The sequence below is a fragment of the Salvelinus fontinalis genome, chromosome 1, assembly GCF_029448725.1.
Source record: "Salvelinus fontinalis isolate EN_2023a chromosome 1, ASM2944872v1, whole genome shotgun sequence".
In the NCBI taxonomy this organism is placed as follows: domain Eukaryota; kingdom Metazoa; phylum Chordata; class Actinopteri; order Salmoniformes; family Salmonidae; genus Salvelinus; species Salvelinus fontinalis.
Window position 1 is genome coordinate 12,492,209 of NC_074665.1, and position 25,091 is coordinate 12,517,299.

Sequence of the window (25,091 nt, forward strand, 5' to 3'; positions counted from 1 at the left end):
ACCGAGAGAGAGAGTTTACAACATATCAAACCAAGAGAGAGAGAGTTTACAACATATCAAACTGAGAGAGAGAGAGTTTACAACATATCAAACCGAGAGAGAGAGAGTTTACAACGTATCAAACCAAGAGAGAGAGAGAGTTTACAACATATCAAACCAAGAGAGAGTTTACAACATATCAAACCAACCGAGAGAGAGAGTTTACAAAGTATCAAACCAAGAGAGAGAGAGAGTTTACAACATATCAAACCAAGAGAGAGAGAGTTTACAACATATCGAACCGAGAGAGAGAGTTTACAACGTATCAAACAAAGAGAGAGAGAGAGTTTACAACATATCAAACCGAGAGAGAGAGAGAGAGTTTACAACGTATCAAATTAAGTTAGAGAGTTTACAACGTATCAAATTGAGTTAGAGAGTTTACAACATATCAAACCAAGAGAGAGAGAGAGTTTACAACATATCAAACCAAGAGAGAGAGAGAGTTTACAACATATCAAACCAAGAGAGAGGGAGTTTACAACATATCAAACCAAGAGAGAGTTTACAACATATCAAACCAAGAGAGAGAGAGTTTACAACATATCAAACCAAGCGAGAGAGAGTTTACAACATATCAAACCAAGTGAGAGAGAGAGAGAGTTTACAAAATATCAAACCAAGAGAGAGAGAGTTTACAACATATCAAACCAAGAGAGAGAGAGTTTACAACATATCAAACCAAGAGAGAGAGAGCGTTTACAACATATCAAACCAAGAAAGAGAGAGTTTACAACATATCAAACCAAGAGAGAGAGAGAAAGGGTTTACAACATATCAAACCAAGCGAGAGAGAGAGGGTTTACAACATATCAAACCAAGCGAGAGAGAGAGAGGGTTTACAACATATCAAACCAAGCGAGAGAGAGAGTTTACAACATATCAAACCAAGCGAGAGAGAGGGTTTACAACATATCAAACCAAGCGAGAGAGAGAGTTTACAACATATCAAACCAAGAGAGAGAGAGAGAGAGGGTTTACAACATATCAAACCAAGCGAGAGAGAGAGTTTACAACATATCAAACCAAGAGAGAGAGAGAGAGAGAGAGGGTTTACAACATATCAAACCAAGAGAGAGAGAGAGAGGGTTTACAACATATCAAACCAAGAGAGAGAGAGTTTACAACATATCAAACCAAGAGAGAGAGAGAGTTTACAACATATCAAACCAAGAGAGAGAGAGAGAGTTTACAACATATCAAACCAAGAGAACGAGAGAGAGAGAGAGAGAGAGGGTTTACAACATATCAAACCAAGAGAGAGAGAGAGAGAGAGAGAGGGTTTACAACATATCAAACCAAGAGAGAGAGAGCGAGAGTTTACAACATATCAAACCAAGAGAGAGAGAGAGAGGGTTTACAACATATCAAACCAAGAGAAAGAGAGAGAGGGTTTACAACATATCAAACCAAGAGAAAGGGAGAGAGGGTTTACAACATATCAAACCAAGAGAAAGAGGGAGTTTACAACATATTACACCAAGAGAAAGAGAGAGAGGGTATACAACATATCAAACCAAGAGAGAGAGAGAGAGAAAGAGAGAGAGTTTACAACATATCAAACCAAGAGAGAGAGAGGGGGGGTTTACAACATATCAAACCAAGAGAGAGAGAGAGAGAGAGAGAGGGTTTACAACATATCAAACCAAGAGAAAGAGAGAAAGAGAGAGAGTTTACAACATATCAAACCAAGAGAAAGAGAGAGAGAGAGAGAGTTTACAACATATCAAACCAAGAGAAAGAGAGAGAGAGAGAGGGTTTACAACATATCAAACCAAGAGAGAGAGAGAGAGAGGGTTTACAACATATCAAACCAAGAGAGAGAGAGAGAGGGTTAACAACATATCAAACCAAGAGAAAGAGAGAGAGAGAGAGAGAGAGGGTTTACAACATATCAAACCAAGAGAAAGAGAGAGAGAGATAGGGTTTACAACATATCAAACCAAGAGAGAGAGAGAGAGAGAGAGAGAGGGTTTACAACATATCAAACCAAGAGAAAGAGAGAGAGGGTTTACAACATATCAAACCAAGAGAAAGAGAGAGTGAGGGTTTACAACATGTTAAACCAAGAGAGAGAGAGAGAGAGGGGGTTTACAACATATCAAACCAAGAGAAAGAGAGAGAGAGGGTTTACAACATATCAAACCAAGAGAGAGAGAGAGAGGGTTTACAACATATCAAACCAAGAGAGAGAGAGAGAGAGAGAGGGTTTACAACATATCAAACCAAGAGAGAGAGAGAGAGAGAGAGGGTTTACAACATATTAAACCAAGAAAGAGAGAGAGAGAGAGAGAGAGAGAGAGAGGGGGTTTACAACATATTAAACCAAGAAAGAGAGAGAGAGAGAGAGAGAGAGAGGGGGTTTACAACATATCAAACCAAGAGAAAGAGAGAGAGAGGGTCTACAACATATCAAACCAAGAGAAAGAGAGAGAGAGAGGGTCTACAACATATCAGACCAAGAGAAAGAGAGAGAGAGAGAGGGTCTACAACATATCAGACCAAGAGAAAGAGAGAGAGAGAGAGAGAGAGAGAGAGAGAGAGAGAGAGAGAGAGAGAGAGAGAGAGAGAGAGAGAGAGAGAGAGAGAGAGAGAGAGAGAGAGAGACGAATAGATCTATTTTCTTGTTATTTTTAAACATCACATTTGGCAATGAAATAAAGACATTCAGATCACTTGATACAATCACATAAGTACAAATCAATGTGGGGAATTTGATCAGCCGTTGGTAAAGGTAATGCCACACAGTCAAATAGATCTAACAGCTGTCTGGACACTATTAGAATACAAGGGAAGTTAAGAGGAAGGAAAAGGAGGTATGGATTGAAGGTTATCTTCTGCTGAACGCAGGGCACAATAAAGGTTGGAGGAGTTATGAGGGAAGAAGAGCTGCAGTTTAAAAGGATGACAAGAAGGAACGGATATAATACTAGAGGAGTAAAACGGGGGGAGGTGAAATGGCGAGATGAAAGAGAAGAGGAGGTGTAGATATCAGCTGTGTTCCGTAATCCGGGTTACCAGAGAGGCTCTCACACATTCTGTACACACACACACACACACACACACACACACACACACACACACACACACACACACACACACACACACACACACACACACACACACACACACACACACACACACACACACACACACACACACCCACACACACACACACAACAATGCGGCACTTTGATCCATCATTATCGATTAACCATCTGCATACAACCATCCTCATAGAGCCTGCCTCCCACCTCCCACACAGCAACAGATACTGATACAGGCCTACGTTCCCCACCTCTGAATGACTAGCAACACACACCCACGCGCACACACACACACACACACACACACCCGCAAGCACACACACTCACGCACATGCACGCACACACTATAAAACATTTCCTGTAAATGTACAGTAACTTACTGGCAGCATGTGAGGACAGACTCTGGAAGACGAGAAGCAAGTACAGGGAGTGAATATTTAATAAAACACCGACATGAAATTAAACAAGGACAGCGTCGGGGAACAAAGACAACACTATTGCTCACGCTGGGATGAAACACTAGATCCTCAAAAGGTTCTACAGCTGCACCATCGAGAGCATCCTGACTGGTTGCATCACCGCCTGGTATGGCAACTGCTCGGCATCTGACCGTATGGCGCTACAGAGGGTAGTGCGAACGGCCCAGTACATCACTGGGGCCAAGCTTCCTGCCATCCGGGACCTATATAATAGGCGGTGTCAGAGGAAAGCCCATAAAATTGTCAGAGACTCCAGTCACCCAAGTTATAGACTGTTTTCTCTGATTTTGCAAGGCAAGCGGTACCGGATCGCCGAGTCTAGGACCAAAAGGCTCCTCAGCAGCTTCTACCCCCAAGCCATTAGACTGCTGAACAATTCATAAAAATTGCCACCGGACAATTGACCCCCCCACCTCTTGTACACTGCTGCTAGTCGCTGTTTGTTTGTTACCTATGCATAGTCACTTCGCCCCCACCTACATGTAGAGATTACCTCAACTAGCCTGTACCCCTGCACTGACTCAGTACTGCTGCCCCCTGTATATAGCCTCGTTATTGTTATTCTTATTGTGTTACTTTTTATTATGACTTTTTATTTTAGCCTACTTGGTAAATATTTTCTTCTTCTTGAACTGCACTGTTGGTTAGGGGCTTGTAAGTAAGCATTTCACGGTAAAGTCTACACTTGTTGTATTTGGCGCATGTGGCAAGTAAAGTTTGATTTGATTTGAAACTGAGCAATAGACAGATATAGGGGAGGCAATAAATAAGTGAGTCCAGGTGAGTCCAATGAAGCGCTGATGCGTGTAATGATGACTCAGGCGCCAGAGAGAGGGAGAGGGAGTGACACAGCAATTGGATAGTAAGTTACTGTAATTTATTTTACAGTACAGCTTCTGTAATCCATTTTACGGTAGTCCATTTTATGATACCAAAAATGTTACTGTAATATAATGTACAGTATATTAATGGAATTATCCATGCAGAGACATATTACTCAGTGTTCTATGCAAGTTTACATTTTTACGTTTACATTTACATTTTGGTCATTCAACGTACGCTCATGTGCTTAGCAACTTACAGTCAAATCAAGTGTTATTGGTCACATACACATATTTAGCAGATGTTATTGGTCACATACACGTATTTAGCAGATGTTATTGGTCACACACATATTTAGCAGATGTTATTGCGGGTGTAGTGAAATGCTTGTGTTCCTAGCTCCAACAGTGCAGTAGTATCTAACAATTCACAACAATACACACACAACTCTAAAAGTAAAAGAATGGAATTAAGAAATATTAGATCTAGCAATGTCAGAGTGGCTTTGACAAAAATACAGTAGAATAGAATACGGTAAATACATATGAGATAAGTAAAGCGGTGTGAAAACAGTTTTAAAATGAATAGTTTTCCATTATTAAAGTCGCCAGTGATTTTAAGTCTATGTATATAGGGCGGCAGCCTCTAAGGTGCGGTGATGCGTAACCGAGTGGAAGCCGGCTAGTGATGGCTATTTAACAGACTGATGTCCTTAGAAGCTGTTTTTCAGGCAGTCGGTCCCAGCTTTGATGCACATGTACTGAACTCGCCTTCTGGATGATAGCGGGGTGAACAGGTCGTGGCTCAGGTGGTTGATGTCCTTGATGATCTTTTGGCCTTCCTGTGACATCGGGTGCTGTAGGTGTCCTGGAGGGCAGGTAGTTTGCACCCAGTGATGCGTTGGGTAGACCGCAGAGACCTGCGGTTGTGGACAGCGCAGTTGCCGTACCAGGGGGTGATACAGCCTTGTTGTTTCCTACGTTCACCACCTGGGGGCGGCCCGTCAGGAAGTCCAGTACGCAGTTGCACAAGGCGAGGTTCAGACCCAGGGCCCCGAGCTTAATGATGAGCTTGGAGGGTTAGGGTTAGGGTTAGGGTTACTATGGTTTTGAATGCTGAGCTATAGTCAAAGAACAACATTTTTACATAGGTATTCCTCTTGTCCAGATGTGATAGGGAAGTGTGCAGGGCGATTGCATCAACTGTAGATCTATTGGGGCGGTAAGCAAATTGAATGGTGTCAGGTAAGGTAGAGGTGATATGATCCTAAACTAGCACTTCATGATGACAGAAGTGAGTACAACAGGCGATAGTGATTTAGTTCAGTTACCTTTGCTTTCTTGGGTTCAGGAACAAGGGTGGACATGGTGAAGCAAGTGGGGAAAGCAGCATGGGTAGGGAGAGATTGAATATGTCCATAAACCCTCCAGCCAGCTGGTCTGCGCATGCTGAGGATGCGGCTAGGAATGCCGTCTGGCCCGACAGCCTTGCGAAGGTTAACATGCTTAAATGTCTTACTCACGTTGGCCACAGAGAAGGCGAGCCCACAGTCCTTGGTAGCGGGCCACGTCGGTGGCACTGTGTTATCCTCAAAGTGTGCGAAGAAGGTGTTTAGCTTGTCCGGAAGCAAAACATCGGTGTCCGCGACATTGCTGGTTTTCCCTTTGTAGCCCTTGATTGTCTGTAGACCCTGCCACGTACATCTCGTATCTGAGCCGTTGAATTGAGACTCCACTATGTCTCTATACTGATGTTTTGCCTGTTTGATTGCCTTATGGAAGGAATAATTACACTGTTTGTATTCAGCCATATTCCCAGTTACCTAGCCATGGTTAAATGCGGTGGTTTGCGCTTTCAGTGTGAATGCTGTCATCTAGCCACAATTTCTGGTGTGGGTAGGGTTTAACAGTCACAGTGGATACAACATCTCCTATACACTTCCTGATGAACTCAGTAACCGTATCCACATTTTCGTCTATGTTATTCTCAGAGGCTTCCCAGTCCGCGTGATCAAAACAATCTTGAAGCATGGATTTCGATTGGTCAGACTAGCGTTGAATAGACCTTAGCATGGGTACTTCCTGTTTGAGTTTCTGCCTATAGGAAGGGAGGAGCAAAATGGAGTCCTGATCAGATTTGCTGAAGGGAGGGAAGGGGAGGGCCTAATAGGATTTTTGAAAAGTTGAGTAGCAGTGGTCCAATATTTTCTCAGAGTGAGTACTACAGTCAATGTGTTGGTAGAACTTCGGTCGCATTTTCCTAAAATTTGCTTTGTTTAAATCCCCTGCTACAATAAATATGGCTTCAGGATATGTGGTTTCCAGTTTGAATGAAGTCCAGTGTAGTTCTTTGAGGGCCGTCGGTGTATCGGCTTGAGGGGTAATTTATACGGCTGTGACTATAACCGAAGCGAATTCTCTTGGGAGGTAATTCGGGTTGGCATTTGATTGTGAGGTATTCTAGGCCGGCTGAACAAAAGGACAATCACACCATGAGTAGTTAGTCATGAAACATACACCCCCGCCTTTTTTCTTCGCAGAGAGTTCATTCTTCCTGTCTGCATGATGTACTGAGAACCCAGCTGGCTGTATGGACAGGGACAGTATTACCAGAGAGAGCCATGTTTCCATGAAACAGAGTATGTTACAATCCCTGATGTCTCTCTGGAAGGAGATCCTCACCCTGAGCTTGTCTACTTTATTATCTATAGACTGAATATTAACAAGTAAAATACACGGAAGCGGTGGATGGTTTGCATGCCTCCTGAGTTGGACTAGAAGTCCACTCGGAATACCTATTCTCTGCCAGCGGTGTTTTGGAGCAGCCTCTGGTGCGACATACTGTATAGCCACTTAGCTATATCTAGTTTGAAAAGACAGGTTGAATGGGCGGGGAGCTTAGATTCACGAGCTCACCTTGACTGACAGCTCTTTGAAACGCCTACGTCAAGCAACTTTGATGCATTGATTAATTAAGTAAACTTTTAATAAAATTTGCTGACACCCTACAGTCAAAATGTGTTACCAGTAGAGTAGATATCTAGCTATATAAACCTCTACAAACACACCTTCTCCGATGTTGCTTACAAGGCAGAACTTTAAGACCCTCTATCACTCTGATCTGTGCCCTATATATATTTCATTGTTAGGGAACCACTACCACATATCACTTCAATTGGTACAGCTCTCTCACTAAAGGGTGCAACAAGTATAGCCTCTTACAAGACACACATTAAAATAGTTTAATGAGCCAGCGATTCTTTCTTCCCTCACAATTTTTCTCCACAATGCATCATAATTTATAGTACGCTGCGGTAAATACATGGCGAACCAGCAATACAGTTCTTTATAGTTGTGTTGTTTTGAAAATAAGAATCTGCCATTTCAAACACTGATATTTGGTGTTTTATATTATTTGTACTTTAGCAAAAACCTTAACAAAGTCTTCTGAACTGACAGTAACAACATAGCAAAACAGATAAAAAGGACATTATTTAGTCCAGACCTCTTGGGTTTTTGGCAAATTGAACACTTGAATACAGGGAGTCTATAACTGCACCACAACAAACCAAACATTGCAGTGTAGGCTATTTTGACTAAAGGAACAGAGATTTCACTGCCCCCCACAGCCCCCTGCCTAGCTTGTCTGCCATCAGCGAGAGCCAATATTTTCTGAGATTTTCATTTCGATTTCTGCTAAATACATCTACAAGAGCTCTAGTGTGTCTCAGGCCTTTACTGCGGCCTCCACAGCAACATCGCTATCAGTCTGATGAAATCAATGAGCTGGAGTTAGCCTGCCTAGAGGTAATTTCAAGAACAAATGTAAAACACACAGAAAAAGGAAGATTGGAGAGGTACATTCTCAGAGCTAGAAAAACATTAAAATGCTTCTCTCCCTCTTCTTCTTTCCTCTTCCCTTCCTCTTCCCTTCCTACTTTTCCCTTCTCCCTCTCCTCTTCCCTTCTCTTCCACCGCTTCTCTCTCTCAAGTGTTAAGTGTGCATAATTCCCCTTTCTGTAAGCTGTCTCGTCATTGTTGGTAATCAGGCCTACTACTATTGTGTCGTCTGCAAACTTGATGACTGAGTTGGAGGCGTGCGTGGCCACGCAGTCATAGGTGAACAGGGAGTACAGGAGAGGGCTGAGCACGTACCCTTGTGGGGCCCCTGTGTTGAGGATCAGAGAAGTGGAGGTGTTGTTTCCTACGTTCACCACCTGGGGGCGGCCCGCCAGGAAGTCCAGTATGCATTTGCACAGGGCGGGGTTCAGACCCAGGGCTCTGAGCTTAATGATGAGCTTGGAGGGTACTATGGTTTTGAATGCTGAGCTATAGTCAAAGAACAACATTCTTACATAGGTATTCCTCTTGTCCAGATGGGATAGGGAAGTTTGCAGGGCAATTGCATCATCTGTAGATCTATTGGGGCGGTAAGCAAATTGAAGTGGATCTATGGTGTCAGGTAAGGTAGAGGTGATATGATCCTAAACTAGCCTCTTAAAGCACTTCATGATGACAGAAGTGAGTGCAACAGGCGATAGTGATTTAGTTCAGTTACCTTTGCTTTCTTGGGTACAGGAACAATGGTGGACATGTTGAAGCAAGTGGGGACAGCAGCCTGGGTAGGGAGAGAGTGAACTTTTCTCTCTACGCGTATTCTAGCCTTGAACTTAAGCTTGAAATAAACATGCTAATCACCCGCTATTCGTTTGGGGTGAAGATCAAAGAAATGAACGTGTGTCTACAGATACACCATATTCTGCCCCTGACTTAATCCCATCATAATTCCACCACCTTTACGTGCCAGGAAAAAATGAATAAGGTTGAGCTCCCTGTCGGTTGCAAGTGGAACAACTTCTACTTCATTTTTTTTTCTCGATAGAAATAACACCAATCTCCATCCACTGTCATTTATACATTGATAACAGCTATGGATAAGAGCTGGGTAAATTAGTCATCTGTTTAGATGAGGGGAATGTAAATATAAATTACAATTGTTGTAGATCTATTTTACCTTACAATCGCTGGAGACAAAAATGAAACCAGTCATATGGCAACAAACAGAAGCGCCTCAACATATCACCTTTTCCACAGCGACGTTTATGAAATGCCTTCTAACCTTGAAGGGATAAAATATAAAGATGCAAACTATAGAATTCTGTAGCCATGCACAAATAACAGTATAGGGCCGAATTGACCGAGTTGCAGGCACGGTGCTACACCGGGGCTAGGGGAGGCTATAGCCACGTCACAAATCTGCGTAGCCGCAGTTAAGCCCCTTCAAGCATTTTAGTATTTTTAGATTTTTAAATAAAGAAATATGTAAAAGTTAATAACCAGACATTTTGTTTACAATCCGATCCCTGGCTGCGTGCTCGTGCCACGTGTGTACCCTATGATGTGTGTGTGTGTGTGTGGAGGTGGTTGTCTGGTGTGTGTGCTTGCGTACGTTAGGCTACGTTATGTGAGCTAACTTCTAGTTAGCTAGTCGCCCATCTCGACCCGTTACGATGGATCGTTTTCTGATCAAGAAGATTGCGGGTAGAAAATGAAAATCCAGATCCTGACCCTGTCTCCGAGGGGGCCAAAGAAGAAGAGGAAGATAAGAAAGATGAGTCGGAGAGAGAAACTCGTGAGCCACGACGTAAGAGAGCGCCAGAGCAGTTAGTCGCTGCTAGCTGCTCCACAGCCACCGTTAGCTGCACTGTTAGCACAGCCACAGCTCTGATTTAAGCCAGTCACCTGTTGAAGAACAAAGGCGCCCTCTTCTTCAGTGTTATCCAGCCACAAAAGCTGGACTGCAGGATTGCTACTTCAATCGTAGATTATATGAGGATTACAAATGGCTGGAATGTTCTATTTCAAAGGACCGTGCTTTCTGCTTTGCATGCCGCCACTTTCAACATCCAGGAAACCACGGTGAAGAGGAGGCAGCATTTACCCACGATGGCTACCAGAACTGGAAGAAGGCAACAAGTTTTTTCAAGACACACAATGCTAGTGTGGAGCATAAATATGCAATGACAGCGTGGAATGAGTGGACTATTCAGAAAGAGTCTGGCTCAACAATATGCAATGCTCTAAGTGATGGACAATCAAAGATAGTCAGAGAGAACAGAAAGTATATGAGAGCAGTTGTGGAGTCATTGCGTTACCTTGCATACCAGGGACTTTCACAGAGAGGAGACTTAGAAAACGACATGGCTGTCAACCAGGGAAACTTCCTTGAACTTTTACAGGTCATAGGCAAATTCGACTAAACAGTCGCACAGAAAATCTCAGATAATACTAGAAATGCTAATTACACGCATCATGACATACAGAATGAAATACTGGGCAAACCCTTGACTCAGAAACTTTGCCTGCCTGTCCGTACACGCAGAAAAAACCAAGGCCCTGGATTCTCACTGAACCACAGCAACAGACGCATCGTCCTTCTATAAAACAACACTTGGTGAGTAACTGAAAAGCCTTTTATTTATTGACAGAGTGCCTGTCCGGTGGTGGGAACATGATTCAATCACACTGATCTGGATCTGGATAAAACAAGAAGACGCAGCATATTGTCGGCCAGTCGGCCTACAAGTCAGTTTGCAATAGAAATAGAATTGCTAAGATTGTGATGATAGCCAGCTCGTTTTACACCATGTGTGCACAGTTGACAGGCACAGGGAAAATGCACTTCTCGTTGTGGCTGCAGTGTGGATATTATTCCTTTCATTTCTGACGTTGTGATAGACATTTACTCTGTAACATTATAACCAAAGCACAGCAGAATGCATGTATATCAGCGGCCTACAAGTTATTTTCGTTTGCAATAGATATCTAATCACTAAGATTGTGATGATAGCCAGTTCGTTATGCAAGTGTGTGCACAGTTAACAGGCTAAATGCATTGCACTTCTCCTTGTGGCTGCACTTTAGATATTATTAATTTCATTTGTGTCGTTGTGATAGCCATTTCATCCGAAACATTATTACCAATGCACAGTTGCCTGATTATGCATATAGAATAAATGCACTTGTAAATAGTCATGAAAATCAACTATTTTCTTAGCACTGCCACGTATTGGTCAGGCCACCCTCCCGTAGCACAGGGAGAGAAAGAATCCTGGCGCCGTGCCTGCCGAGTTGATTTGTTTTAATTATGTGCCAGGACTTTTAATAGCATTTTTTACAATTTGTATCGTGTTAAATATTAGCCACTATCATTAGCCTTTTTTCCTCTGTCAGGTCCCTGTGGTTGTTCCTGAAGGTGGCTAGCAGTACTGGATCATAACGTATTAAAAGTTGTGCAATAATTTGGGACATGCAACCTATTTGAATCATTATGGAACGCAGACCATTCACAGCAGTTTAAACCTGGAGTCTGCTTCATTACCACTGGACCGATGTCATCACAGTTACGTGATTAGTGAGGATTATTAGGGTAGATTTATACGACTATTGTTCAACCACCATTGTATGCTTTTCTCACCTTCCAATATGTCATGGGTTGAACAATTGAATATGGCAACAAGATTAATCAAACTAATGTATTTTTTTATTCACCAATATATTTTATGCGTAAAGGCTCTCCAAAACAGTTCTTTTTAATTCATAAATATTTTCCTAACCCTAAATAATATACAAGATCAGAGTATTTTTAGATCTACCAATTGGTGCTGGAAAGGAGACATATATGAGTGTTTTTACACGGCTTTCTTTCATTGATCCCTAATATTCAGAACCGTTCTCTCCATATATTCTAGTGAGTCTGCTGAGACAATTCCAATGAACCTTTTAGTGCTGTGGGCTAAATCAGGGTCACCCAGAGTGTTTCTTGGTCGTTTAAAAACAAATCTACTTTGAAACCTCACACACACACATGCTTATGGGCTTAAAACAAAGAAGACACCTGGACCATGTCAGATATCCAGCGTTGAAATGTATTACATTTTGAGTTTGCATCCCAATATTACACTCTATATACATCACAGAAGACTGAAATATGACAAAACCGTTTGACATAGAAACCCCGGATTTTCTGCGGGATTTTTTGAAATAATGTTTACTAGTTATGAAATTATGAAAACAATTAATACCATTCCACCCAGGAGGCCTGTGTGATTTGGTCATTTGACTACAGGAAAGCACTACAGGTACACCAAAAGCGATGGCTTTAGATACATGTACTTAAAACCCTATTGTATGAAAACTCCACGAGAAGATCTGTTGGCCAGCAAGTGGTGGGAGAGTTTCAGGGGTTGAATTACATTTATTCAGTGTGCGAAAGGGACTCAAATCAAATCAAAGTTTATTTGTCACGTGCGCCAAATACAACAGGTGTAGTAGACATTACAGTGAAATGCTTACTTACAGGCTCTAACCAATAGTGCAAAAAAGGTGTAAGGTGAAAAATAGGTAAGTAAAGAAATAAAACAACAGTAAAAAGACAGGCTATAGCGAGGCTATAAAAGTAGCGAGGCTACATACAGACACTCACGTCTGCAAAAGCCCACTACACACCTGCATAAGGTTAGTCTGAATACCAACTTTTCCCAAGTCTGAATCGGGCCCAATATGAACACAGAAGAATAGCAGTAGAATCAGAGGTATTTGGATGGACTTAAAGTTCTCAGTGATTTAGCTGCTCAGAGCTCTTCCACTGCAGCGTCATAAAGAACAAATACCAGTCACTGATATGAACCAGTCATTAAATATGAATGTTTAACTGATACAGAGGTTTGGGTTAAGTCAGGCATCAAAGCAGATTGTGTTGGTGATGGTTAACAACAGCACAAAACAAAGCTGTCAGAGTTGACCAGTCTGCTCTAAAACAAGCTTTCTTCATTAACTTTCCATCTCGCAGCACCCCCCCAAGGACAAATAGAGCAGGGTGAGCGAGAGAGAGGGAGAGCGAGATTCGATAACAAATGTGAGAGGCAGAGTTTTATTTTCAGTTCTTCACACAGTCTGTTGATCAAGGTGAAAAATGCTGTTTTAATTCCTGGATTCATATCATCCTGTCAAAGCTCATTACAAAGAATCACTGCTGCAGGATCAAATGGGGAGGGAGAGAGAGAGAGAGAAAGGAGAGAAAGGAGAGAAATAGAGAAAGACAGGAAGAGCAAAAGATTGAAAGAGAGAGAGAGACGAGAAGAGCTAAAGAGAGAGAGAGAGAAATAGAGAAAGAGACAAGAAGAGCGAGGAAAGAGAGAGAGAAATAGAGAAAGAGACAAGAAGAGCGAAAGAGGGAAAGAGAAAGAAAAGCAATTAAAGCCCATTGAGACCTACAGAGGTTGTAAAATGGCACTGCTATATTTTAGTGCTTTCTCAAGTATCGACCATGGGAAGACTCTGTAGCCAGTTGAGGAAGTTTCATCTGAAGGGCTTTGACCTCTGACCTGTTGAGACACACTGCACTACCAAGCAAAAAGGAAGTAACTGCTCATAGCATGGAACTGAGAGAAATTGCTTTTTCTTACCTTGGTTTCACAGTAACCTAGTACAGTTACTGCTAATATGACCCCCATTTTCTCAAAAACACAATACAATCGAGGCAGGAAACTCGTCCACATGATTAAGCCTGTATTTAATGTAGCAAAAATGACAATAACTCATTTCGACCAAATAAGCAGTTAGTGCCTTTTTGTTTGGTAGGGCAGTACAGCCATCTGTGTAAACTGTACTGTACCCAGCTGTGCTGCTAAGACCTGAATTATACATCTTTTGACATCTCGGAAAACATCTCCCGCTCTCATTCTCTCTCTGCGTCTGTGATGTGTTATGGACGAATAACTTCTTGTCAGTATTAATGCCTCCTGTCGTCAGTAGTATTAACTAATTACCTTCAGTCTGCCGTGGCAGAGAGCCACCCAGCCCAGAGAATATTCCCATTCACGTCATGCTTGACATTCCGATGGAATTGGAGATCACATCCAGATTCAGACCAACTAAAATGACCCCCCTACTCACTGCAATCACAACACTGTTATTAGGTCAACTACTAGGCTGCTGTTCTGACATGTTTTCACAGTGGTCAAACAAGTCACCCAAGCAGATGCACACATGCAGGTTGTTCCCCTTAATTCTCATGCTTTCCTTCCACTGTATAATGAAACCCAGCGGGGAGACGCAGTCTCCAGTCTCCTGTCAATAAACCAAGCTAATTCCAAACTCATTAACAATCAGACCAGGACAATACTGGCCACAAAAGCATACAGTGTGGGTGCGCTGTCTGTGACAGGGAAAATACACAGGCTTTTCACAGTTGACTGTCTGTCATTTTCTATGATAAAGGTTTCTTTATGGAAGACCCCGGTTGCAATTGATTTGTGATTTGACGAGAACGGTACAAAAGAGACCTAAGAATGCAGTGTAAAACCTTGGGAGGATCGGGTGAAAAAAAAAAAAAAAAACGAATCCACAAAAGACGTCCGATTGTTGAATAAGAATCTGGATGTATTCATCGAGAGTCGTCGTCTGGCCTTTGGGTGAACGTGTGAGGAAAGACAAAAGAACAGGTTGAATATTTCTCCAGAGTCATCATTGTGTTATGCCTTCCAGTCTTCTTTTTATTGAGGAGAAAATACTCTAACTTTCCTTTATTGGGGAGAAAAGCTCCCCAATAAGCATTTCGCTACACCCACAATAACATCTGCTAAACACGTGTATGTGACTAATACAATTTGATTTGATGTGAAGCCTCTAACTTTCCTTTATTGGGGAGAAAAGCCTCTAACTTTGCTTTATTAGGGAGAAAAGCCTCTAACTTTGCTTTATTAGGGAGAAAAGCCTCTAACTGTCACGTTCTGACACTAGTTCTTTTGTTATTTCTTTGTTTTAGTGTGGTCAGGGCGTGATTTGGGTGGGTTATCTATGTTTGTGTTTCTATGTTGGGTTTTTCGTTTGGCCTGATATGGTTCTCAATCAGAGGCAGGTGTTAGTCATTGTCTCTGATTGGGAACCATATTTAGGGAGCCTGTTTTCTGTTGTGTTTTGTGGGTGGTTGTGTTCCGTGTCTGTGTGTTCCACACGGAACTGTTTCGGTTTAGTTCGTTCTCTTTATTGTTTTGTATTTTCAGTGTTCAGTTTTGTTCTATTAAAATTCATCATGAACACTTACAACGCTGCGCTTTGGTCCTCCTCTCTTTCTCCCAACGAAGATCGTTACACTAACCTTCACTATTGGAGAGAAAAGCCTCTAACGTTGCTTTATTAGTGTCACGACTTCCGCCAATCCACTTTTCATTTTCCATTTGTTTTGTCTTTGTTTTATACACCTGGTTTCAATTCCACAATTACATGTTCATTATTTAACCCTCTGTGTTTTCCCCATGGTTTTTGTGCATGTTTGTTTATTGTAAGTTCGGCCCGTTGTTTGTGGGCCTGGTGTTAGTTCATGTATTTTGGTATTTTGAGTAAAGTTCCTTGTGTTACTCATCTCTGCTGTCCTGCACCTGACTCCTCTTGTCACGATCGTGTGGCGGATTGACGGACCAAAATGCAGCAGTTGGAAAATAAGCCATCTTCTTTTATTATAACAACACGAAGATGAACACGAACAAAACACTTTAACAAAACAACAAAACGACCGTGAAGCTACAAATGTTGTGCACAAACATACAGGCTACAAACGTTCTTACATAGACAATTACCCACAACCAATGAGAGCCTATGGCTACCCTAAATAAGGCTCCCAATCAGAGACAACCGAAATCAGCTGTCTCTAATTGGGAACTCATTCAGGTAACCATAGACTCTCCTAGACAACTAAACATACATAGACAATACTAGAAACATGTACTCCACACAAACCCATATACTATACACCATAACCCCTTTACCAAATAAACACCCAAAACTAACAAAACATAAACATTCCCCATGTCACACCCTGACCTAACTAAAATAATAAAGAAAACAAAGAATAATAAGGCCAGGGCGTGACATAACCCCCCCCTTGAGGCGCGAACTCCGGGCGCACCATACACAGTCTAGGGGAGGGTCTGGGTGGGCTCCCCTCCACGGTGGCGGCTCCGGCTCTGGTCGTAGTCCCCACGTCACCACAGTACCTAACCACCTCCTAGGCTTCCTCCAAACGACCCCCCTCCACATTAACCCCATTGCATTAAGGGGGAGTTCCGGACTAAGGGACAGCTCCGGACTAAGGACCAGTACCAGGGTAAGGGGCAGTACCAGGGTCAGGGGCAGTACCAGGGTCAGGGGCAGTACCAGGGTCAGGGGCAGTACCAGGGTAAGGGGCAGTACCAGGGTAAGGGGCAGCACCAGGGTAAGGGGCAGCACCAGGGGAAGGGGCAGCTCCAGGGTAAGGGGCAGCTCCGGACTGAGGAATGGCAGCTCCGGACTGAGGGACTGCAGCTCCGGACTGAGGGACTGCAGCTCCGGACTGAGGGACGGCCCATGGCTGGCTGACAGATCTGGCTGCTCATGGCTGGCTAACGGATCTGGCTGCTCATGGCTGGCTAACTGATCTGGCTGCTCATGGCTGGCTGACGGATCTGGCTGCTCATGGCTAGCTGACGGATCTGGCTGCTCATGGCTAGCTGACGGATCTGGCTGCTCATGGCTAGCTGACGGATCTGGCTGCTCATGGCTAGCTGACGGATCTGGCTGCTCATGGCTAGCTGACGGATCTGGCTGCTCATGGCTAGCTGACGGATCTGGCTGCTCATGGCTAGCTGACGGATCTGGCTGCTCATGGCTAGCTGACGGATCTGGCTGCTCATGGCTGGCTGACTGATCTGGCTGCTCCTGTCTGGTTGGCGGCTCTGGCAGATCCTGTCTGGTTGGCGGCTCTGGCAGATCCTGTCTGGTTGGCGGCTCTGGCAGATCCTGTCTGACGGACGGCTCTAGCGGCTCCTGTCTGGCTGGCGGCTCTAGCGGCTCCTGTCTGGCGGACGGCTCAGTGGGCTCATGGCAGACGGGCGGCTTTGCAGGCTCATGGCAGACGGGCGGCTTTGCAGGCTCATTGCAGACGGATGGCTCAGATGGCGCTGGGGAGACGGATGGCTCAGATGGCGCTGGGGAGACGGATGGCTCAGATGGCGCTGGGGAGACGAGCAGTTCAGTCAATGCTGTGCAGACGGCAGACTCCTGCCGGCTGAGGCGCACTGTAGGCCTGGTGCGTGGTGCCGGGACTGGTGGCACCGGGCTGGGGACACGCATCTCAGGGCTAGTGCGGGGAGCAGCAACAGGACGCACAGGACTCTGGGGACACACAGGAGGCTTGGTGCGTGGTTTAGACACTGGTGGTAAAGGGCTGGAGACACGCACCATATAGCTAGTGCGTGGAGAAGGCACTGGTGGTACTGGGTTGGGGCGGGGAGGTGGCGCCGGAAATACCGGACCGTGCAGGCGTACTGGCTCCCTTGAACGCCGAGCCTGCCCAACCTTACCTGGTTCTATGCTCCCCGTCGCCTGACCAGTGCGGGGAGGTGGAATAACCCGCACCGGCCTATGTAGGCGAACCGGGGACACCATGCGTAAGGCTGGTGCCATGTACGCCGGCCCGAGGAGACGCACTGGTGACCAGATGCGTTGGGCCGGCTTCATGACATATGGCTCAACGCTCAGTCTAGCCCGGCCGATACGTGGAGCTGCAATGTACCGAACCGGGCTATGCACGCGTACAGGAGACACCGTGCGCTCTACTGCGTAACACGGTGTCTGCCCGTACTCTCGCTCTCCACGGTAAGTACAGGGAGTAGGCGCAGGTTTCCTACCTGACTTCGCCACACTCCCTTTAAGGCCCCCCCCAAGAAATTTTTGGGTTGTACTCACGGGCTTCCAGCCTTGTCTCCGTGCTGCCTCCTCATATCGCCTCCTCTCGGCTTTCGCTGCCTCCAGCTCTTCACGAGGGAGGCGATATTCTCCAGGTTGATCCCACGGCCCCTTACCATCCAGTATCTCCTCCCATGTCCAGAAATCCTTTGTGGGTAGGTCCTGTTGCCGCCTTCCATGCCGCTTGGTCCTATGGTGGGTAATTCTGTCACGATCGTGTGGCGGATTGACGGACCAAAATGCAGCAGTTGGAAAATAAGCCATCTTCTTTTATTATAACAACACGAAGATGAACACGAACAAAACACTTTAACAAAACAACAAAACGACCGTGAAGCTACAAACGTTGTGCACAAACATACAGGCTACAAACGTTCTTACATAGACAATTACCCACAACCAATGAGAGCCTATGGCTACCCTAAATAAGGCTCCCAATCAGAGACAACCGAAATCAGCTGTCTCTAATTGGGAACTCATTCAGGTAACCATAGACTCTCCTAGACAACTAAACATACATAGACAATACTAGAAACATGTACTCCACACAAACCCATATACTATACACCATAACCCCTTTACCAAATAAACACCCAAAACTAACAAAACATAAACATTCCCCATGTCACACCCTGACCTAACTAAAATAATAAAGAAAACAAAGAATAATAAGGCCAGGGCGTGACACCTCTGCACCAGCTACACCCAGATCCTTACCATTAGGGAGAAAAGCCTCTAACCTTCCTTATTGGAGAGAAAAGCCTCTAACTTTCCTTAATTATTTATCATGAGAGGGCCATAAACAATGCCTAGTAATGCTTATACTGCCAAAAATATAAAATCTTACATTTCGGGTAAAAACAGTTTTACATTGCTGAAGTGTAATCACTTTTGAGCACACAAGCTCAAGTACACAGTACAAATATGCTAAAAATCAATGATGAAATTATCATATTTAGTGACAGTATAAAATAGTCACCATTTCGTATAACCGACGACAGACAATTTTTTGCCCAGCGTTCTCTGAGCAGCGCAGAGACGCCATTGAAATGCCTGCTAACTCGTTACAATTTCAGCTTTCAGCACACATTTTTGTTTTGGAAGGTTCTTGTTTCAATTCTACTAAATTATTTTGTATTTTTCCATGTTGAGAGCTCTTGGTCCATCTGCGAACATCACAGCAAGATGTTACTGCTTTTGCTGCGATCGCTAAGCTCTAGGTCTGGTCTGTGGTACATACATGTTTAGGAGATTTTACACGTATTTTATTATTTTGAAATTATGTATTCAAAATAAGCACATAAAGGCCTTATAATTCATAAAGGTCATGTTAACTGACTGATACTATCTCATTGAACAAAACGTATAATATTTATGAGTCTGTGTTAACATCAGACCTTAATTTAGGCGTTTATGACAAAATCCCATTCTTTCCCTATTAATTCCCCTCATAGGAATGGCTGAATGAACCAGAGGTTTCAATTCCGATTTAAAACACCTCAAACTGGCGAGCTCTATTGGATGCGGAGCTGCGAAGTTCACAGCCAGGAAATCGATCCTTTGTCCGCATAGGCCAAAAAATGCGACATGTCATCCCTACGCAAATGAGGCGTCACATTTCATCTCAGATGAGAGCGCAGAGCGACATGTGAAGAGAGACAACCAGTGCCTTCACGGAGTGCACAGAAATCGTTTTTTGCACCGTTTACAGAGCACTCTGTACACAAAGATGTTGGTCGGAACCAGTCCAAATAGGGGACTTAATGTTTAAGAGGAGTGCCACAATCGCCACGGCGCCACGCTTGATCAGAGCGCAGTAGATTAACGTCAGGGTCTAGTGGTGTTGAAGAAGAGGCTGGTGCAGTGAAGTCATCGGTTGGTAGGATTAACTTTATGAGAAGCACATCATAATGTTTGCACTGTGAGTCACCATCTGTTTCCTCGTGGGCTACACACACACACACACACACACACACACACACACACACACACACACACACACACACACACACACACACACACACACACACACACACACACACACACACACACACACACACACACACACACACACACACACACACACACACACACACCAAAGAGGAACTGGAGGGCTAACGTTAACCCTGATGTTATATTACCAGTGGAGGGATTAACCTTAATTTAAACATCATAATCAATATGATGTTTAATCAATTAATCAATAACTTCAAGTCTGTAATGATGAGTCACTCTAAACCAACAGGGTTGACAGACTGAATGAACCTCTTCAAATACATCCTCTAAGTACCAAAACACATGATTCACTTTGGCAAAATATATTTTGGAAAGGGTAAAATTTTGAAATTGGTGATGATTGATTAAAACCTCTGTAATCAATCAATCGGTAGTGTGTATAGAAAGGCTGTGGGGCTAAGGTGAGTGGTATCACCATGAGGGGGCAGGGAAATGCCTGCCAGAGCCTGACTACCAAACAATTTAGTAATATCCCTGGCTGAGAGAGAGAAAATAACTCTTGAGAGAAAAATCGATCAAATTAATTTCCCGAAAAATGGAGCCAATATGTTCTTAAATTAGTCATCTAACACAGTGGATACTAGGAATCATAAATCCTGCTTTAAATCAGCTATAGAGTGACACCTCCAGTTCAATGATGTTATATATAACTATAGTTTTGTCTTTCTCAGGTTATTTGTATTTAAAACTGTCGTACAAATTTAACATGTCTATGTCTTCTTATATTTTGTGCGTTCTTCCAACTCTTGTTCTAAATACATTCTTACAAATACAGTATAAAGTCGATTCTTATTCTGTCAGTGGGAAATACACATTTGATTTTGCCCCTGAAATATCAACAATGGAACAACACCTGTTGAAACCAGGGCATTGAACACATTCAAATTCACCTAGTCAGCCAAGAGGAGTGATTATCAAACGTGAAGAAATGGGTCAAGGGGAAGGAATATGTAAACATTAAAAAAAACATGCCTCTTTTTCTCTTTCTCTTTATTCTTTATCCTTCTCCTGTGGTTTAAATCAAATCAGGTATATTTTCTCTTCACGGAAAAATCCCACTCAAATAACAGACATTTACTCAGGCAGAGCCATGACAACAACTTGACATATTCTATATTCGTAAACAATGTGAAATGTGCACCGACCCTGGCGAGGGCATAGGACTCATTAGGGAGTAGGCCACAACTGTAACCTTTTTTAGGACATAAAATGTACTGTTTGGATGAATACATGGCTACTAGCAGTGGGTATTATATTTAGAGTTAGCGATCTAGTTAATGTCTTTTGAGTTTGGTGTTGACACCCAAATGAATGAGCCTATGACATTAGTTAGTGCACATAAAGATGAATGTAATTCATGGAAATTCTGTAGTCCTATTTTGACAGTAAAATACAGCATCTCGAGTGTTATTTTCAACCGAAAATTCATGACAATCACTGGATTAGGTTGCCCATCAAAATATCTTGAATCATGCATTCCTGACTGAACATGTTAGATGAAGCAATTTAATTTAATTGATGATTCAGGAGAACATGTTAGTCTGGAGACCTGTAATGTAATAAACACTAAGGGGAGGTGATGATTCAGGAGAACATGTTAGTCTGGAGACCTGTAATGTAATGAACACTTAGGGGAGGTGATGATTCAGGAGAACATGTTAGTCTGGAGACCTGTAATGTAATGAACACTTAGGGGAGATGATGATTCAGGAGAACATGTTAGTCTGGAGCCCTGCAATGTAATGAACACTTAGTGGAGATGATGATTCAGGAGAACATGTTAGTCTGGAGACCTGTTATGTAATGAACACTTAGCGGAGGTGATGATTCAGGAGAACATGTTAGTCTGGAGCCCTGTAATGTAATGAACACTTAGTGGAGGTGATGATTCAGGAGAACATGTTAGTCTGGAGCCCTGTAATGTAATGAACACTTAGAGAAGATGATGATTCGGGAGAACATGTTAGTCTGGAGACCTGTAATGTAATGAAAACTAAGGGAAGGTGATGATTCAGGAGAACATGTTAGTCTGGAGACCTGTAATGTAATGAACACTTAGGGGAGGTGATGATTCAGGAGAACATGTTAGTCTGGAGCCCTGTAATGTAATGAACACTAAGGGGAGGTGATGATTCAGGGGAACATGTTAGTCTGGAGACCTGTAATGTAATGAACACTTAGGGGAGGTGATGATTCAGGAGAACATGTTAGTCTGGAGCCCTGTAATGTAATGAACACTTAGGGGAGGTGATGATTCAGGAGAACATGTTAGTCTGGAGCCCTGTAATGTAATGAACACTAAGGGGAGGTGATGATTCAGGAGAACATGTTAGTCTGGAGCCCTGTAATGTAATGAACACTTAGGGGAGGGGATGATTCAGGAGAACATGTTAGTCTGGAGACATGTAATGTAATGAAAACTAAGGGAAGGTGATGATTCAGGAGAACATGTTAGTCTGGAGCCCTGTAATGTAATGAACACTAAGGGAAGGTGATGACTCAGGAAAACATGTTAGTCTGGAGCCCTGTAATGTAATGAACACTTAGGGGAGGTGATGATTCAGGAGAACATGTTAGTCTGGAGCCCTGTAATGTAATGAACACTAAGGGGAGGTGATGATTCAGGAGAACATGTTAGTCTGGAGACCTGTAATGTAATGAACACTAAGGGGAGGTGGTGATTCAGGAGAACATGTTAGTCTGGAGCCCTGTAGTAGTAATTACCACTTGTTGACTCAGAGGAACACATATGACAGCCACTAATTCACAATATAGCCTAAGTCCTAAGCGTGGCTTTTATATTGTATAAGTGGGGGGTGAGTTTGCGGCGTGCACAATGATGTGGACTGGTGTGGATAAAATGTCAAGGCCGAATTCTTGTCCCAGTCTGCCCTTGTTTGTGAGCCTATAGCATTATTATGTACAGGAGAACCTCTCTCCCTCTCTTGCTGTCGGGGCATCATATTTTACATTGCGTTCATTCAAGTGAAGGGGAGGCAGTTTGATAAATGGAGGGGCTCCGGACATGAAGCACGTCCCCCATGATTGGCTCCAGAGATGAAGCATGTCCACCGTGATTGGCTCCAGAGATGAACGATGTCCCCTGTGATAGGCTCCAGAGATTAAGCATGTCCCCTCGTGATTGGCTCCAGGGATGAAGCATGTTCCCTCGTGATTCGCTCCAGGGATGAAGCATGTCCCCTTGTGATTGGCTCCAGGGATGAAGCATGTCCCCTCGTGATTGGCTCCACAGCCATTACTCAGATAGCCTGGTGATTACAGACCCTACATCCTAAATGGCACCCTATTCCCTATACATTGTGCACTACTTTCAACCAGGGCCCTATGGCATCCTATTCCCTACATAGTGCACTACTTTTAACCAGGGCCCATTGGGCACCGATAGGGCTCTGGTCATAAGTAGTGTACTATGTGGGGAATAGGGTGCTATTTGGGACGTAGCCTGAGACTGCGGCCTGACAGTGGGGGCTGATGGCCATGCCTGGCCTCCTGTATGAGGGAGCAGTCTCCACGGAGAGAGACTCAACAGCAGCGCTTTACCCGTAATCTTTGATTGCCAGTCTAAATCAATGGGGAGCTATAATGGATTATGTGCACAGCTATCAATCACATTGTGCAGAGGGGAAGGCCTGGAAGAAACTATGCAGAGCAGCATTAAGAGGTGTTCCTCAAAGTACAGAGGATAGGAACCAGTATCCTGACGAGACTAGCAACATTACATGAATAATATATGAATAAAACTACTGGATGGGGGAGGGAAACTGTTTTGTGTTTTTCCTAGTATTACTGTAATGCCTCGACTAACCTGTACCCCTGCACATTGACTCGCTACCGGTAACCCCTGTATATAGCCTCGTTATTGTTATTTTATTGTGGTACTTTTTATTATTTTTTGCTTTAGTTTATTTGGTAAATGTTTTCTTAACTCTTCTTGAACTACACTGTTGGTTAAGGGCTTGTAAGTAAGCATTTCACGGTAAGGTCTACACTTGTTGTATTTGGCGCATGTGACAAATAAAGTTTGATTTGATTTGCCCTGCTAAAAAGTGCCTTTTTTTCCCTGGTATTACTGTAATGCCCTGTTAAAAGGTGCATCGTCTTTCCTGGTATTACTGTAATGCCCTGTTTAAAGGTACATTGGTTTTCCTGCTATTACTGTAATGCCCTGTTTAAAGGTGCATTGTTTTTCATAAGCACTTTGACAGTTCAACCTTGACTGAGCTTGGTTTTTTGACAGTGCAGCTACAGCAGCAACGTTACTGCCATGTCAGCCATGTTCTCTTTCAAAAGGTTAAGTTGCATCCCACACATTCCAACCGCCAGTTCAACAGTCCATTAAGCAAGCATGAAGCTATAAAACATTTTTTGTTAAAAGACATTATCCACAGTACATTACCAAAGTAATATATACAGCTGGTTGCTTCCAAGTACCCATTTTGAAAAGCTATATTGCGCAATTGACAAATGAGACTACACATCTGTACAAGTTCATATTGTGCCTGCAAATAATGTACAGTAAACGGACAGCAAATTCATTGTAACCGTTGGTGGGAAAAGCTAAATTAATAACACAGTTTGCTAAATTAAATTACTACACTGATTTCCCTGTCTGAGAACACAACTCCTGCTGTTTAAAATGATAATAGTACTCATTAAAAATACCTCCCTAGACTAGATTTCAGCCTGTCTGCTTGGTAGGATTAGGTACATATTGGTTTAAGAATAGAGGTACTTTGTGAAGGCTTATGCTGTATCCTCCCAGCAGGAGAGTATGTGCTGTGCACAGTGAAGAATGGGTTGCTTCACTACTACTGTAATGCATGGTCTTATCAGCCCCAGTCAAACTGAATGGTGAAATTCAATTAGAGTAAATTAGACGACAT

At 43.3% G+C, this 25,091-nt stretch overlaps 1 protein-coding gene across 9 annotated transcripts in view; it reads right to left on the bottom strand.

Annotated features, from left to right (window-relative positions):
* The window catches only part of LOC129816126 (protein shisa-6-like), a 112,650-nt gene that overhangs the window by 23,419 nt on the left and 64,140 nt on the right, over positions 1–25,091 (bottom strand). The gene's annotated exons all lie outside the window — the stretch shown is intronic.